This window comes from Bufo gargarizans, chromosome 9 (genome assembly GCF_014858855.1).
Source record: "Bufo gargarizans isolate SCDJY-AF-19 chromosome 9, ASM1485885v1, whole genome shotgun sequence".
NCBI lineage: Eukaryota > Metazoa > Chordata > Amphibia > Anura > Bufonidae > Bufo > Bufo gargarizans.
In genome coordinates, this window is record NC_058088.1 from 91,480,749 (window position 1) to 91,500,380 (window position 19,632).

Below are 19,632 nucleotides of genomic sequence, written 5' to 3' on the forward strand. Positions count from 1 at the left end.
TCAGTAGCCTTTCTCAACAGATAAGTATACAAGGTCAACAGCTCATATATATACACACAAACATTAATGATGAGAACCTCCCAGTAGTGAAAACGCCCAAGAAGGGGCGGTACATATGTGATCATGTGATAACGTAATCAAAATAATCAATCAAGGAATCAAAAGCGCAACGGGTGTCTGAATACATGTCAGTAGTAATGTTATTAAATATTATGATTAAATACCGATACGCTTGAGGGACTCCTTCGTTTATGTAATCGATGTCTAGAAGAAATATATAATAAAAGAAGTTACAACCATAGAATAAGACAGTGAACAGGAAATAACATTAATAGAAGTCAAATGTGCATAATTTCATAGTCGCGGTTCAGTCCTCTTGGATGAAGGGTATCAAGGGTGTGAATCCAGTAAGCCTCCCGACGTAAAAGAAGTAACCTTCTTTTACGTAACCTTTCAACGGATCTATTCCGGAAGGAGACAGATAGAAACAGTATCCTCCACTTCACTAGCGCCCATCCACCTGCTCTCAAAAAAGCTATTCCAAAGTCCCAGTACCAGAGGATTAGACGCATTGTCTCTAGTCCATCAGTACTGGGACCTAGAATAGAAGAGATGACCACAAGGTTTGAGGAAAGAGGGTATCCACCATCTATCCTAACTAACACCTTGAACGAGTTAGAGACCTCTCAGAGTTCTAGAAAAGAACATGATAAAAGCCCACGAGTGGCATTGGTCCATAAGTACCACCCATTTAATTCTAAATTAGATAATGTGGTGAAGAAACACTGGTGTTTGTTGGGTAAAGCATACCCCGAAATTAGGGAATTCCAAAATCCGCCCCTTATTTGTAACAAAAAAAACTCTAGTTATAGAGATAAGTTAGTACGAGCGGACATTGGGAGCACCCGTGGTACTCTCAAACAGGGGGTACTGGCTACACAACGGAAGGGCACCTTTCCGTGTCTCCATTGTTTCCAATGTTCTAATGTCATCAAAGGCCCCAATGTATACCACCCACATACTGGACGGACATACGCAGTTAATGGCTTTTTTACATGCGAATCAGCAAATGTCATTTATTTAATAAAATGTCCTTGTGGGTTGCTATACATTGGGGAAACCATGCAGAGTGTGAAAGACAGGATTGGAAAACACAAATCCACGATTAGGACAAAAAATTTACTTTTACCGGTTCCCTCCCACTTTGATAAATTTAACCATACAATTGCCCAATTAAAGTTCCAGGTCATAGAACAAATTTCTAGACCTAGGCGAGGAGGCGACATTAAAAAACTTCTTTTACGTCGGGAGGCTTACTGGATTCACACCCTTGATACCCTTCATCCAAGAGGACTGAACCGCGACTATGAAATTATGCACATTTGACTTCTATTAATGTTATTTCCTGTTCACTGTCTTATTCTATGGTTGTAACTTCTTTTATTATATATTTCTTCTAGACATCGATTACATAAACGAAGGAGTCCCTCAAGCGTATCGGTATTTAATCATAATATTTAATAACATTACTACTGACATGTATTCAGACACCCGTTGCGCTTTTGATTCCTTGATTGATTATTTTGATTACGTTATCACATGATCACATATGTACCGCCCCTTCTTGGGCGTTTTCACTACTGGGAGGTTCTCATCATTAATGTTTGTGTGTATATATATGAGCTGTTGACCTTGTATACTTATCTGTTGAGAAAGGCTACTGAGCCGAAACGCGTCCTATTCATGGACACATTGCTATTTGCAAAATAAATTCTATTAGCATTGAAGACACGTCTGCTGGGATTTTCTTTCTACTACATGTGGTAATCATCCTATCCCGTGCGGCGTGCAACCCTGCGTGTGCCGGCCACACTTCCTTCTACATTTGTTACTGGGACGTGCACCGCTATTAACAGATGTCTTCCGACGCCTCAACATTAAGCTTTGCAGATGTCGATGCAGAAAGGATACTCTCACAAGTGACATCCACTTCTGAATTTCTCAACATCCCCACAAGTGAATTCCAAAAGCGGCATTGGGAACGTGAACGCCGGAGACTCATTTCATACGAGTTACACGCCATTACTCTGGCTGAATACTTCAAGGTAAAAAGGATTCCTAGAGGGTTAAGGGTTCATTTACGCCCTACATTCTTTTCTAATGACCCTGAATATACCAGCGATTTTGAAAAAATTATTAACAAATGTTCCTATGACTTGATTTTGTTGACTATCAAACGTCTCCATACGGCGATCGCTGAACTACAAACACAGAATGCAGCTACCGAACAACAGCTGAGAGACTCTTTAACCTCAGAAGAATTTGGGACATTGAAGGAGTCCGTGGACAACTATATTTCGACATACCGGAAGGAAACGGAGATAAAGAAGAGATCCAAATTCTTGCGGGAAAACGAAGATTACCATCTAAATCGTGTCTACAAATGGCAAGATCCTGCTTGGCACCAAAGATCAAGTTACAGACGCCCGACAAGACCTGGATCCTTTACCTCCAGTTCCGGAAGTGAAGACACCCGCTCTGCTCCCCTTTTTCGGAAAGGCAGTCAGCGTCCACGAGGAGGAGGAGGCGCGCGGGGCGCAAACACCGCCGCCGCCGCATCGAAACCGGGACCGAGTCAGACAGTTCAAACCCGTTCACAGGTAAGGAACAGTCGCTCCTGATTAACCTGTCTTCACACATACTGAGTCCCGTACAGATGTCGGCCCTCCAGAAAGGGCTCTCATTCAGTCCCTCTACTCATTTCGACACTTTTCAATTCGATATTGACTTGAATCAATTTTTCCGGAAATTACGTTTGAAGGCCCACTTCATAGATAAAAGTGACAGGATTATCGGTCCGGGTGATAGTGAAATACCTAGTTTATGCTTGAGCGATCTAGGTTTAAAGAACCCTAGCAAATTTATGCCCCCCAAATTTTATCATCCCGTTGAGACCTATATTGAACTGGTCTGTAAGGATATAAAGATACATATGGATAGTATCAAGAGGGGTGAGATGCGGTTCACATCCAATGTAACATCAGAGGAAAAGATGGCTATCAAATCACTAATGGAAGACAAGAGGATCGTTTTGAAGCCTGCAGACAAAGGGGGCGCTATTGTTCTCATGGATAGGGCCAAATATGTAGCAGAGGTGAACAGACAACTTTCAGATCGTACCACATATGAATTATTGAATACTGATCCAGTCTTCTGTATAAAACACAAAATATTGAAGGTGGTGGATCACTTTGCTACATTGGGGGTCTGTGATAGTCATTTGCGTACCTTTTTGGTCAATCAAACACCGATAACACCTGTTTTTATGTGCTCCCCAAAGTACATAAAACCCTAATTGATCCTCCAGGTCGACCGATCGTGGCCTCGGTTGGATCCATCTTGTCTCCCTTGGCAATAGTGCTCGAGAAGGTCCTTACACCTTTGATAAAAAATATTCCTTCATACCTGGTAGACACACAGGACTTCTTAAACACTATTGCACAATTGGGTCCAGTTCCATCGGACAGCTTACTGGTAACGATTGACGTGGTCAGCCTGTACACTTCCATAGAACACAGTGGAGGTGAGCAGGCTGTCAAGTCGTTCCTAGAGAGGAGTGATTATTCCCCTATACAGCGGGAATTTCTTGTAGAGCTGCTTCACCTCGTCTTATATGAGAACTACTTCATGTTTGAGGATTCTTATTACTTACAGAAGCGGGGGACCGCGATGGGGTCTAATGTGGCCCCGCCCTATGCAAATGCATATATGTCGCAATTTGAGGACAATTTTGTTTATAACAGCCAATGGTACTGTAATTACATCTTGTTGTGGAAGAGATTTATTGACGACATTTTTTGCATATGGGCGGGGCCACAGGAGACCCTAACGACATTTATTTCACACCTGAACCATGCACGCATCGGTCTAGAATTCACAGTTACAAGTGATAGTCAGACGGTCAGCTTCTTGGATACAAGGGTCATCAAGGATCTGCATGGTAACCTTTCAACGGATCTATTCCGGAAGGAGACAGATAGAAACAGTATCCTCCACTTCACTAGCGCCCATCCACCTGCTCTCAAAAAAGCTATTCCAAAGTCCCAGTACCAGAGGATTAGACGCATTGTCTCTAGTCCATCAGTACTGGGACCTAGAATAGAAGAGATGACCACAAGGTTTGAGGAAAGAGGGTATCCACCATCTATCCTAACTAACACCTTGAACGAGTTAGAGACCTCTCAGAGTTCTAGAAAAGAACATGATAAAAGCCCACGAGTGGCATTGGTCCATAAGTACCACCCATTTAATTCTAAATTAGATAATGTGGTGAAGAAACACTGGTGTTTGTTGGGTAAAGCATACCCCGAAATTAGGGAATTCCAAAATCCGCCCCTTATTTGTAACAAAAAAAACTCTAGTTATAGAGATAAGTTAGTACGAGCGGACATTGGGAGCACCCGTGGTACTCTCAAACAGGGGGTACTGGCTACACAACGGAAGGGCACCTTTCCGTGTCTCCATTGTTTCCAATGTTCTAATGTCATCAAAGGCCCCAATGTATACCACCCACATACTGGACGGACATACGCAGTTAATGGCTTTTTTACATGCGAATCAGCAAATGTCATTTATTTAATAAAATGTCCTTGTGGGTTGCTATACATTGGGGAAACCATGCAGAGTGTGAAAGACAGGATTGGAAAACACAAATCCACGATTAGGACAAAAAATTTACTTTTACCGGTTCCCTCCCACTTTGATAAATTTAACCATACAATTGCCCAATTAAAGTTCCAGGTCATAGAACAATTTCTAGACCTAGGCGAGGAGGCGACATTAAAAAACTTCTTTTACGTCGGGAGGCTTACTGGATTCACACCCTTGATACCCTTCATCCAAGAGGACTGAACCGCGACTATGAAATTATGCACATTTGACTTCTATTAATGTTATTTCCTGTTCACTGTCTTATTCTATGGTTGTAACTTCTTTTATTATATATTTCTTCTAGACATCGATTACATAAACGAAGGAGTCCCTCAAGCGTATCGGTATTTAATCATAATATTTAATAACATTACTACTGACATGTATTCAGACACCCGTTGCGCTTTTGATTCCTTGATTGATTATTTTGATTACGTTATCACATGATCACATATGTACCGCCCCTTCTTGGGCGTTTTCACTACTGGGAGGTTCTCATCATTAATGTTTGTGTGTATATATATGAGCTGTTGACCTTGTATACTTATCTGTTGAGAAAGGCTACTGAGCCGAAACGCGTCCTATTCATGGACATATTGCTACTTGCAAAATAAATTCTATTAGCATTGAAGACACGTCTGCTGGGATTTTCTTTCTACTGCATATTTATCCTGTGACCGCCTAATGTACCTCCAGCCACAGAATCCAAAGATCTTTGCTATCAGGTGAATGCCTATTGGCTAATTTTTGGGGCCTGTACTGGCCGACAGTTACATTTTTATCCTGTGACCGCCTAATGTACCTCCAGCCACAGAATCCAAAGATCATTCACCATAAGGACCTTCTAATGTCACAGGGTCATGTGACTGTGCCACCCATCCCGTACTGTGCCCCTCACCCCGTACTGTGCTCCCTTTTATTCTGCATTGTGCCCTCTTACCACACCCTGTGCAGTGCCCCTAGTCATTCCCTGTTCTGTGCCCTCTCTCCTTTTATCCGGTCACGGTATGGCGGTTATCCGGTCACTGTACAGAGGTGTTATCCAGTCAATATATGGCGGTAGTACCCAATAACTAGATGGCCATAACTGTATCCCTTTCCCTGCCCACGCCATCCTTTTTTAGACAAGGCATGAGTGGGAAAAATATGCAGATAGCGGTGCTAAGGACCTTTGCGCCACAATCTGTGACAGAAATACGCCTAACATAGACGTATTTCTATATAATAAATGACCACCTAATTTTATTATTATTCGGGGGTAGGGCTAATATCTTTATATTATATAGATTCTAGTGTATTATGATGGGCCCTGTATTTCCCAGTAGAAAATGATCCTTGGGAAACACAGTCCTCATCCCTGACCACCAAGACCAGGTAGCGCTCTATCAGTACATTGCAGCCTCCCCTCTCCGCCACGCTGCTCCGCTGTGTACTGGTGCTTATTCTGACACTAGGGCTGGGTTCACATCCTATTTTTGCTATCCATTTAATGCATTAAAAAAAATGTATGTGTTAGCAGATGCCTTAGACTGATGCATCCATTCACCATATAGTTCCATGATAGAACGTATGCATTTTTTAATGGACTCTGCAGGATACAAAAACGTGGAGAGCTACACATTTGTATACATCAAACCGATAGTAAATAAAAAATTTATAGGCTCCAGCAAGGCACATTTTTGAGAGTTTCCTTTTAAGACGCAAAGAAATTGCCCCTGATTAAAATACATATTTTTTGCGGGAATTTTTGCCAATGATTCCCCTCTGGTATATCACTGTCCATGTTGTGGGACTATTTGTGTACTTCTAGTAAGTGTTTGCTGGCTGCAAATATGACCTGAAGGTTTCTCAGGTTTGCCTGACATTACAGTGAATGGGGCCTGCCGATATTCATCCATCACTACTGATATGGGGGTCTAATCTGAGGACATGAGGCCTGATAAATATTTTTTTCTTAGTTTCCTCCTCTAAAACCTGGAGTTTGTCTTATCATCAGGTGTATCTTATAAAGATAAAAATATGGCACATATTTCCCCCCTGATGCTTTATCTTCTCCTGCATTCAGAAGTAATGCTCAGTAGCTTGTCAAAAACTTCCACAGCCGCATGAGTGCGACAAGAAGCCTACACATTGACTATGTAGATGACTACAAATGCATCCTTACTAAATACAGTACAATGTGCACAAGGATTAAAGACTTGCTAGTCTAAACCTGCCTCCTGATACCATAGGTGTGCACATTACTATGACATTTATTAACCCTAGCAATGATGGACAAAAATATGCATTTAAATATACTCTGATAAACAGGCTAGTTTAGGAGGCCACCTTCTAATAAAAAAAAACAAAAAAAAAAAAAAAAACATCACAACTAGGGATGAGAGAACCCATGGACGCTTGGGTTTGCTGGGTTCAACCGAACTTCAGCTCAAAGTTCAGGTTGAATGGGGACCCGAACTTCACTTTATTATTTTCTGTTATAACATGGTTATAGTGGAAAATAATAGCTTTCTTAAGACAGAATGCAAAAGAGTATGGCAATTTGGGGGTTAAAAAAATAACATACCTCATCCACGGTGACGTCATTGCAAGTCCTTTTGCAGATCCCGCTGAAAGAAAAAAGAAGACAATGGCAGCTCGCTCAAGTGGAAGAGGTGCGTTTCCATACTCTTTTCTACTGATTTCTCTACTGTGTAGAAAACGTAACTTTAGAATGTTTAGATTTTTATCCTGATAAACACCCTTCTCTTGTTTTAGATTTGATTTGTATAATTAATGAATGTTTATGAAGATACATGGTTGGAAAGTGACAGAAATAGTGAAGAATTATGCCCACAAATATAGAATGAATATAAAGGACTAACGTTTTTTAAACGCAAATTGGTAAGGCACAGAGAAAAAAAAAAATCTCCATCATGTTTAGGATATTTAACAAGGTGCTGCTGTGGCTTCTGCTGAATGTTTTTGCAGAGACAGCTGGAGGTGAGTCAATCTTCGGGGGGACGGAGTGGGTGACGTGAAAGACATGCACTGTCCCTGCCCTTAACAGCTGCTTCAGGTGTCCATGGCAAGTGGGCATTGCAATTTTAAACAATTCTTTAAAAAAAATAGACAACTGGGCAGAAGTATGAATATCATACAGCAAAATGACATTTTGTGAAGGTGCAGAACTGCACCACCTTTATCATAGCTAAGTGGTGAGTAGTGATGAGCGGCAGGGGTCATATTCGAATTTGCGATATTTCACAAATATTTTGTAGAATATTCGAATATTCGCAAATTTGAATATTCGTTATAGTCTACGATTTTTTTTACTTGAAAGATCGGCAAGCTAATGATTGTGTAATATGGAAGTTTTTGCAATGCAAATTTTAGTAATGCTAATTTTTATTGCAGATTTTTCAACTTACAACTATTAGACAAAGAATATTATAGCACTATATTAGCTAAATTGCTCTTTATTCGCTTTTTTTTTTGAATATTCGCTATATTGCTATAACTTTGTTTTTTTGAATATTCGTAATATTCTAAAACAAGAATATATAGCAATATAGCGAATATTCGAAAAAAATGAATATAGAGCAATTTAGCTAATATAGTGCTATAATCTTTGTTTCTCTTGTTTTTCTCATCTGAAGTTTGTTTTTTCTCATCTGAAGTTCAGATTGGAAAAAAAATGACAACTATTTAAAAAAAAGATTATAGCACTATATTAGCTAAATTGCTCTATATTCGTGTTTTTTTTTAAATATTCGCTATATTGCTATAACTTTGTTTTTTTGAATATTTGTAATATTCTAAAACAAGAATATATAACAATATAGGGAATATTCGAAAAAAATAACGAATATAGAGCAATTTAGCTAATATAGTGCTATAATCTTCTTTGTCTTGGCCGATCTCTTGGCCGATCGCCCTCAAGCAAGGCATAATGAAACCCCTCCTAAAGAAGCCCAATCACGACCCCAAAGACCCAAATTACTGCAGACCGATTACAAGCCTCAATACCATCTCCAAGATTATCGAGAAAGCAGTAGTACAACAGCTACAACCCCATTTGGACACTCACAAACTCTTGGACCCACTTCAATCTGGATTCCGCCCTGGCCACGGGACAGAAACGGCGCTCCTCAAAATCTGGGATGATGTCCTCGAAGAAGCAGATGAAGGAGAATCATGCCTCCTGGTGCTGCTGGACCTCAGCGCAGCGTTCAACACAGTAAATCATCAAACCCTGCTCACTCGTCTCACAGAAGTAGCCGGAGTCACAGACTTGGATCTACCCTGGTTCGCATCCTTCTTGGAGATCCGATCCCAGAAAGTGAAACTAGGAGCCTTCACCTCAGAAGTGAAGCACGTAAAATAACATGCAGAGTCCTTCAAGGATCACCCCTGTCGCCTGTGCTCTTCAACATCTACCTCCGACCACTCCTCAAAATCATCAGCAACCAGGATCTGCTCTATCATTCCTACGTTGATGACACCCAACTTTATTTGCGCATTACCAACAAAAAAGATCAGTACCACGCCCTGGAAATCTGCCTCTCATTGATCGACGAGTGGATGACTGAGAGCTCTCTCAAACTCGATGGTTCCAAAACAGGACTCCTCTTCCTTCATGCAAACCGAAACAAAAACTCTAGCATGACATGCACGCCACCCACCATCCTCAGACAAACCATTACTCCCAGCACCAAAGTCAAAAACCTCGGAGTCATCTTTGACTCAGACATGACAATGAATGCACAAATAGGATCAGTAGTCAGTGGATCCCATCATCTTCTTTGCCTGCTGCGCAGACTCATTCCCTTCATCCCTGAAGGAGACGCAGCAGCAGTAGTTGGAATAACCATCAATTCCCGACTGGACTACGCAAACTCCCTCTATATAGGACTTCCCAAATATCAAATTTCACATTTACAAGTTGTCCAGAACACAGCCGCCAGACTGATAACTGGAAGCAAAAACTGGGAATCTATTACTTCGTCCTTGAAGACTCTCCATTGGCTACCCGTGAAGGTTCGGATCAAATTCAAGACCCTCTGCCTCACCGATAAATGTACACAAGGGAAAGCACCCCAATACCTCTGTGAGAAAATAAAGCACTACACCCCAGGTTGCCCCCTTCGGTCAGCTAACCAGAACCTCCTCCATATCCCCAAGACCCGCTACAAATCAAAAGGCGAACAAAGATTCGCAGTCCAAGGACCCCGGCTATGGAACATTCTACCTGCGGAGATCCGCTCAGAAGAAAACCATCTAGCCTTCAGGAAGAAGCTAAAGACCCACCTCTTCTGAAGGCACAGGCGGTCAAGGGCTGCAAAAGCGCCTTGAGGTGATTTAGTTCGCAATTGTAGCGCTATATAAGTTATTCATTCATTCATTCACATTCAGTTATGGATGTCTCACAATGGTGTGAAGGACAAGAAGGAGGAGTCTGACCAAGAAATTAAGAAGCTTATGATGATGACCAGAAGAAGGAGGATGGATTTGTTCTGTTTCAGAATGCTGGCTAATTCTATTTTTCCACAGGATCTGGTGATGTCGTCTTATGTACTGCAATAAAGCACTGGTACCTATGTTTGTGTTTGAATGCCCACATCTAATCCTGCAGAACTTGTATAAAGTTATGATCTTGTATATAAAAACACCATGCAGGAGTTGCTTGCACAGAGCTTGAATCAGCCAAACTTGGCTTAGGTCTAGGGTGATTCCTGACCACAATAGAAGCAGATCTGGCCCAACCAACTTTTTGGAAGGTTTTGGTGGTATGTTGCCTCTGCAAACCGCCCCTTTCCTTTGATGTCCCCTCTAGGGATGAGCGAAGCAAATTTTAGATCATAATCATAAGTCATTTGCTCAAAATTTTGGATTAATGCTGTACAGAGCTCTGTCTCTGTACAGCATTAAAATGTATGGCCTTTGATGAGATGAAGTCAGTTATAAAGTCAAAGAATATTATGCACTATAGCAATAGATGCAAACATAACATATGGACTAAGTCCTCACTGTAATGATAAAATCTGAGACTCTTAGCCAATATATTTTGATCTAAACACATCTGTGCCCACCTACCCAGCGCCACGGTCGTCACAGGTCAGGCAGGGCCTACTCTATACCTACCTATGCAGTTGTGCATCTATGTTCAGGAGAGCAGACCCTGCACATAGTGTGTTGCTACTAGTTACCACTGTGTGCATCAGCAACCAATGAGAGGAGGAGCACACACACCTATATGTACCACCTTAATCAAGGTCACCTATTAGATAGGTGGGGCAAAGGTAGGTGGGCATAGATGTGTTTTGATCAAAACAAATTTTTAAACCAAATACAATGTAACAGCATACTGCAAACACAAAATGTATGAACTAATGTCATACTTAGTATAAAATAAATATATTAGTACTAATAAATGTGAAATTTTTGAGAAATATGTTTTAATCATAATACTTTGTACCAGTCCACCATAGAAAAGTAATATAATTCATACAGAAATCTACACCAAAGGCTACTTCTTTTGGTGCTGTGGGGATTTGCTCTGGTTGGCAGCTTAGCGGACGCAGTACAGAGGCAACCACAAAGACTTTAACCTAAACAGTTCAGTGTTTTAATCACACATAGGGAAAAACAAAAAGTAACGGTTTGCAGTCTTGGTGTTTGTTAGCACGATAAAAAGTCCACAGAACAAAAGCCTTCACCTGGTCAGTAGTTTTTCAACCCACAGTCCACAGCAGGCTTTAGGGCCTGTTTCCCAGCAGGTGTCTCTCAGCCCTTTAGCATGGCACAAGTTCTCAGTTCCAAAACACACAGAGACTGACAGCGCTCCACTGTCAGATGGAGGATAATCCACACCCAGCTGAGACTGCTGGCTCTGTTTTATATAGGCCGATAAAGACCCGGCCCGGAGGGTGGTGAGAGGCCACCCACCCAGCACTTTGGCTACTCCCAGTAAAAGCCGTCCCGGATCGGCTTTACAGCCACACTAACAACAAACAGTGTCAACCAGCACTAGCTGCCGCTGACACTTGAAACTACCGGCTCTTACCTCACCAAGGCCAGGAATCTCGGTGACACATACCTTTCATCAATGACGGCCCCTTGTGCCTTTCTACAGTGCCAAACTTGCCATGGTGGATGGGATTATTAAAATGTATAGAGTATTACAGATTATTAAACAGTACTAGCAAACATGGGTATATCAATGGAATGATTGTGGAAAAAAATCTACATGCTCTATGCAAATGGATTTTTATGATATTCTGCTTAGGTGAACCAAAATGCAGTATTTGTTCATTGTTTTTCACTACTAGATTCTATTAAAGAAAAACGGTATTCTTTGTAAATGCCACATACACAATTGCTGCAATAATCCACATTTGTTGACATAATCAGCTCAGATATAACGTACATAGAGGCGCATCTCAATAAATTACAATATCATAGAAAAGTTTATTTATTTCAGTAATTCATTTCAAAAAGTGAAACAGAGTGATCTATTTTAAGTATGTATTTCTATTAATTTTGATGATTATGCCTCAAAACAAGACTTTGGACTACTGAGCAACAGCCCAGTCCTTTTTCTCCTTGGCTTAGGTAAGACACTTCTGATGTTCTTTCTGGGTCATGAGTGGCTTGACACAAGGAATGTGACAGTTGTAGCCCATGTCCTAGATGTGTGGCTCTTGAAGCACTGACTCCAGACAAAGTTCTTGTGGAGGGTGTCAAGAGGGTGTCAATGTCTTCTGGACAACTGTCAAATCAGCAGTCTTCTTCATGATTATGTACTCTACTCAACCAGACTGAGGGATCATTTAAGGTCTCAGGAAATCTTTGCATGTGTTTTGTGTTGATTAGCTGATTAGTGTGTGACACCATAAGTCTACAATATTCAACTTTTTCATAATATTTTAATTTTATGATTTGATGACCTTTGAGTTTTCATTAGCTGTAAACCTTAATCAAAAGACATGCTTGAAGTAGTTCCCTCTGTATGTAATGAATCTATATAATATATGACCCTTGCTTTTTGAATGTAATTACTATAATATATTAACTTTTTGATGATATTCTAATTTATTGAGATGTACCTGTAGGTATCTTAAACACCATTTTCACAGATGTAACTGCAGTTACTTTTAATCCACATATATAAATGGGTTTCCCAACAGTAATCTTCTAAAACCATTTGCCAAATTAATGTTCTACTCTACTAAGTAAATAGGTCTGTTGAAGAAGTGCTTCACTCTCATAGATGTTTTATAGTCTTCCCAGTCATTTCCCAAGTATAACAGTTTAGCCTAGACCTTTTTTTTTCCTATTAGGCAAAGAGTAAAAGAAAATGTGTCCACGCTAATGCAGTAACTAATCTCAATGCAGCTATTCCAGATCAATACTACACTGTCTAATATGTCTGCATTATACATGTCATTAGTCAGCTCACCTATTACTAAAATGTGTAAAAGTGCCCAGCACACATTAGCAGCAGAAAAATATCATCAGTGTCTTATTAAGCCTTTCAGGTCTAGGATCTTCAGATGCCTGAATGACTGGAGCATATTTTTTTTTAATTAATTCATTTCTTTTATACCTTAGCTATTTTATTCCCCTTTTTTGAGAGGGCATAGGTGAAGCTTTAACAGGGCACCAAAACAAAACTTGTATGTTTCCATTTTCCATTTTTATTTACAAAATAAACCAAAACATTTTTATGCAGCTTTTCTGTCTTTTTTCATTTTGTAATTTAATATAACCACTTTAACCAAAATGTTTTGCAATACAATAAAATATTCTAACTCATGTGTATAGCAATACCAAATATGTATACCTTGCACACAAACATGCATAGCTGCTGAGAACAAAGGATGCTTCCTGCATTTGGATACCAGTTCTAAATACAGTGTTCACTTTCAGCACTGTGCTTAGCATTTTCTTCTCAGCCTGATCTCTTTGCTGACTATGCAGTGTGAATCGCCATTAAAGTTAAGACTGCAGATTTATGCCCTGGCTGCAGGAGTCATAGTTAGCTAGGATGTACATCTGCAGATTGGAGGGGGGGGGGGAAGGGGTTAGGCAGACATCACCAATCTTCCCAACAGCATCACGTCCCCTCATTGGACATTTAACCAGCATTTAATAACCTGAATGTCTCTCAAATATTATAGTGCTTATTAGCCAAAGATATCAAATAATGTAAAAGATGTATGTACATAGCAGGCATCGGTGTACAGTAGAGCTTCAAACGCTTATATAGGTGCCATACTTTGGCCCTATACAACTGAGAGGATATACAGGACTGTATATATGACTGATATGTTTGTGCGCCTGTGCCCTAAAATATGGCAAACCTACAGTAGATTTTGAAAAGACCATTTAGTTGCATAAGACTTAACTGCATGACAGATATACCTTTTATAAGGGTTTTGCTCAAGAGTGATTAGAATGATGTCACAAATTATCATATCACCATGAATGTATTCAATAATTATTATATACAGCAACATTTTAGCTTTGTTGTAGCAAATAAGTATATTATGTACATGGGTATAATTGTCTTACTCTTAGAATATTTTATGCGGTGACCTACATCTTATACATAACCGAGTTATTTTGGTGGGTGGCTCTAAAATAAAAATCTGTATTTCTATAGTACTATATTCTCTCTCTGGAAACATTTCACCCAAACAAATCTGAAAAAAAATCTGATTTTGGTCTAATTTTGATTCTAATGAATTGATTCACTCATCTCTAGACATTATAGTAGTTAATTTCACAGGATGATTCCAGAACATGTATTTCATTGTTGAGGTTATGACAGCACATTTGAAAGAAGATAGAAAGATACCAGAAGATAGAAGTTAAAGGGTACCTTAGTTTTCATGCAATCTTGAAAATAATGCATGTTATTGTGGAGAATATTGTGTGCAGTCTGCAAGTGCAACACTGGTCTAAACTTCCTTTCTCATACTTTCCATGCTGCTGTGCGGCTCACTTAAGAGTGTATAATGCACATGACTAATCAGCTATAAGCACCATAATAATCCCCTTCCCTTGGTTTTACCTGATGTCTGTACCCAGCATATGACAGCTATTGCAAAGGATTGCTAATCCTCCAAATGTTAGAATCACATGGGGGCATATATACTAAGGGTGGCATGACAAACATTGGCACAGACTTACAAACTTACACCAGCAATAAAGAGATTACATTTTAACTATCATTTACAACAGTTTTTGGTGTAAATAATAGTAAATTGGTCATCCAGCAGAGTTCATGCCCTTTAGACTAAGCCTTACCCACTTTACTCTCTAAATTAAAAAATTGGGGTGATAAGTGAAAAGTCACAAATTATTGAGCAAATATGGCATGCAGGATAATTTGCAACTTTCTCACACCACAATAATGGCATAAAATGCTTGATAAATGTCGCTCACTGTGTGTACATAAAGATTATTTGTTTCCTCTACCTCCATTCACAGTTATGAAAAGTTCTGGTAATCCTCCTACTTTTGTCATGATGTAATGTCTCTCTGTGATTCCTCTCTACGTGTTATATCTCAGGCTGTATATTACTCACCGATATGAGCCATGTTTTGTTTTAAAGCTTAGATTCTGTAGGTGCTTTAAAGCCTGACATTTTCCAGGTTGAAGCATTAGATAATTAACAGCACGCACACAGGAGAATAATCTGGAACGCAGAATATCCATGGGGATAACAGCACAGAAAAGGAATGATCCAGGGCAGAAAATATACATGGAAAGCCAGCACAGATAGCAGAGCAATCCGGGGCAAAAATATGTACATGGGAATGAAAGTACACATAGGAGAACAATCCAGGGCAGAAAGCATATACCGTATGGAGATGACAGTATAGACAGGGAAACGAACCAGGGCAGAAGATATATATGGGGATGACAAACAATCCAGGACAGACAGGGGAATGATCAAGGTAGAAGATATACATGAGGCTGGCAGCACAGACAGCAGAATAATCCAAGGAAGAAGCTATGCATGGGGATGATAGTACAGATAGGAATGATCCAGGGCAGAAGATATACATAGGGGTGACAACAGAGACAGGAAAATGAGTAGGATGAGTTTTCCAGTCTCTCTCTTCTTCTCACCCCCCCCCCCCCCTATCTGCAATGATAGGGGGGTAAGAAGAAGAGAGAGACTGGAAAACTTATTTTGTTATTGGGTCCAAAACGTGAAGCAGAGGATTTACAGGAGGAAATGCTATTTGGAGATGGGAGATAATTTCTTTAGTTGAAATTTTTCATGCAAGTTGCCAGATCTTCAGCACATAGGTCTGTTATAGATGCATGCACTTCATGACTAAGGAGGGAGTAAAACAAATGACAATTTTTTGGGGGGATTACTGAATAGTGAAGTGATAAGAGTGGTAAAATAGTTCAGTGAGCTGAAGGGCTGAGTTATAGGTTTTCAGAACAATTTTAAGATGTAGAAAATCTTCTAGTGTTTCTCCATAAACATTTGGCACTTGTGGAAAAATTTCAAGAAAGATGAAATGGCTCTCACCTGCTCTTCATCTATTTTGAGCACGGAACAACCGCACTTGGATGCGGGTAAGTAGAAGTCTAATAAAGGAAAGGCAATCCAGCTCAATACGTAGACGGTGCAATGGTACTTTATTCCACGATTAAAAGTTAAACATCCAGTTTGACATATACTTGTCTACCGGTTTCAGGCTATTGTGATATCTGCCCTTACTCATGACATACTGAGGATACACATAGTTCCAGCATATAAGCCGGCCACACAGCTGCGCCTGCAATTAGGCTGTCATGTGACCAGAAAACATGCCAGTGATTTCCTCAGTTTTAAAAAGTTTTATACCAAAAAAAAGTCATAACATAAAAAAATATATGGTTGCTACATCGATGACCTTACGTTTATATGGTCTGGTGATGTGGCGGCCACGCTTTACCCAATATCTGAATTCATGTTTGGAGACCATATCTTTTCATGTCCATCATGAAAAGGAGGAGGTCAATTTTTGGGACTTGCGCCTGAGGGGTGACTTCACCACTAGGGATGAGCGAACTCGAACTGTATAGTTCGGGTTCGTACCGAATTTTGGGGTGTCCGTGACACGGACCCGAACCCGGACATTTTCGTAAAAGTCCGGGTTCGGGTTCGGTGTTCGTCGCTTTCTTGGCGCTTTTGTGACGCTTTCTTGGCGCTTTTTGAAAGGCTGCAAAGCAGCCAATCAACAAGCGTCATACTACTTGCCCCAAGAGGCCATCACAGCCATGCCTACTATTGGCATGGCTGTGATTGGCCAGAGCACCATGTGACCCAGCCTCTATTTAAGCTGGAGTCACATAGCGCCGCCCGTCACTCTGCTCTGATTAGCGTAGGGAGAGGTTGCGGCTGCGACAGTAGGGCGAGATTAGGCAGATTAACTCCTCCAAAGGACTTGATTAACTGATCGATCTGCAGCTGTGGATCATTGAGCTGCTGATCCTCAATTGCTCACTGTTTTTAGGCTGCACAGACCGTTTGTCAGTCTCATTTTTCTGGGGTGATCGGCGGCCATTTTGTGTCTTGTGGTGCGCCAGCACAAGCTGCGACCAAGTGCATTTAACCCTCAATGGTGTGGTTGTTTTTTGGCTAAAGCCTACATCAGGGTGAAGCTGTCACACCAAGTGCATTTAACCAGCAATAGTCTGTTCATTTTTTGGCCATATACAAAATCAGGGGCAAGCTGCGCCTGTCACCAAGTGCATTTAACCCTCAATGGTGTGGTTGTTTTTTGGCTAAAGCCTACATCAGGGTGAAGCTGTCACACCAAGTGCATTTAACCAGCAATAGTCTGTTCATTTTTTGGCCATATACAAAATCAGGGGCAAGCTGCGCCTGTCACCAAGTGCATTTAACCCTCAATGGTGTGGTTGTTTTTTGGCTAAAGCCTACATCAGGGTGAAGCTGTCACACCAAGTGCATTTAACCAGCAATAGTCTGTTCATTTTTTGGCCATATACAAAATCAGGGGCAAGCTGCGCCTGTCACCAAGTGCATTTAACCCTCAATGGTGTGGTTGTTTTTTGGCTAAAGCCTACATCAGGGTGAAGCTGTCACACCAAGTGCATTTAACCAGCAATAGTCTGTTTATTTTTTGGCCATATCCCAGTCTAATTCTGTCACTAAATCCATACCGGTCACCCAGCGCCTAAATACTAGGCCTCAAATTTATATCCAGCTAAATCTGTCCCTAGTGCTGTAGCTGGGCGAGTTATTTAGTGTCCGTTCAAGCACATTTCTTGTTCTGGGTTGAAATACAATTCCCAATTTAGCAATTTCATAATTTAGTGGTTCCTGCTATATCAGAGCTATTTGAAATCTATCCCTAAAAGGGTATATAATATTGAAGGTGCACATTGGGTCATTCAGAATAACTTCACACACACCCGCTACTGTGTATTTCCAAGTCTAATTCTGTCACTAAACCCATACCTGTCACCCAGCGCCTAAATACTAGGCCTCAAATTTAAATCCCTCTAAATCTCTCGTTACCGCTGTACTGTTGTTGCTGGGCAAGATATTTAGTGTCCGTCAAAGCACATTTTTTGTTCTGGGTTGAAGTACAATTCCCAATTTAGCAATTTCATAATTTAGTGGTTTCTGCTATATCAGAGCTATTTGAAATCTATCCCTAAAAGGGTATATAATATTGAAGGTGCACATTGGGTCATTCAGAATAACTTCACACACACCGCTTCTGTGCATTTCCAAGTCTAATTCTGTCACTAAACCCATACCTGTCACCCAGCGCCTAAATACTAGGCCTCAAATTTAAATCCCTCTAAATCTCTCGTTACCGCTGTACTGTTGTTGCTGGGCAAGATATTTAGTGTCCGTCAAAGCACATTTTTTGTTCTGGGTTGAAGTACAATTCCCAATTTAGCAATTTCATAATTTAGTGGTTTCTGCTATATCAGAGCTATTTGAAATCTATCCCTAAAAGGGTATATAATATTGAAGGTGCACATTGGGTCATTCAGAATAACTTCACACACACGCTTCTGTGCATTTCCAAGTCTAATTCTGTCACTAAATCCATACCGGTGACCCAGCGCCTAAATACTAGGCCTCAAATTTAAATCCCTCTAAATCTCTCGTTACCCACCGCTGTACTGTTGTTGCTGGGCAAGATATTTAGTGTCCGTCAAAGCACATTTTTTGTTCTGGGTTGAAGTACAATTCCCAATTTAGCAATTTCATAATTTAGTGGTTTCTGCTATATCAGAGCTATTTGAAATCTATCCCTAAAAGGGTATATAATATTGAAGGTGCACATAGGGTCATTCAGAATAACTTCACACACACGCTTCTGTGCATTTCCAAGTCTAATTCTGTCACTAAATCCATACCGGTGACCCAGCGCCTAAATACTAGGCCTCAAATTTAAATCCCTCTAAATCTCTCGTTACCCACCGCTGTACTGTTGTTGCTGGGCAAGATATTTAGTGTCCGTCAAAGCACATTTTTTGTTCTGGGTTGAAGTACAATTCCCAATTTAGCAATTTCATAATTTAGTGGTTTCTGCTATATCAGAGCTATTTGAAATCTATCCCTAAAAGGGTATATAATATTGAAGGTGCACATAGGGTCATTCAGAATAACTTCACACACACGCTTCTGTGCATTTCCAAGTCTAATTCTGTCACTAAATCCATACCGGTGACCCAGCGCCTAAATACTAGGCCTCAAATTTAAATCCCTCTAAATCTCTCGTTACCCACCGCTGTACTGTTGTTGCTGGGCAAGATATTTAGTGTCCGTCAAAGCACATTTTTTGTTCTGGGTTGAAGTACAATTCCCAATTTAGCAATTTCATAATTTAGTGGTTTCTGCTATATCAGAGCTATTTGAAATCTATCCCTAAAAGGGTATATAATAT

The 19,632-nt window shown here is 40.4% G+C and overlaps 1 long non-coding RNA gene across 1 annotated transcript in view; it reads right to left on the minus strand.

The window, feature by feature from the left end:
* LOC122919669 overlaps positions 1 to 19,632 on the minus strand; it is an 86,217-nt gene that overhangs the window by 20,345 nt on the left and 46,240 nt on the right. The window contains exon 3 of the long non-coding RNA XR_006386819.1: positions 7,277 to 7,319. This is a non-coding gene — a long non-coding RNA (uncharacterized LOC122919669). The remainder of the gene's footprint in view (positions 1 to 7,276; positions 7,320 to 19,632) is intronic.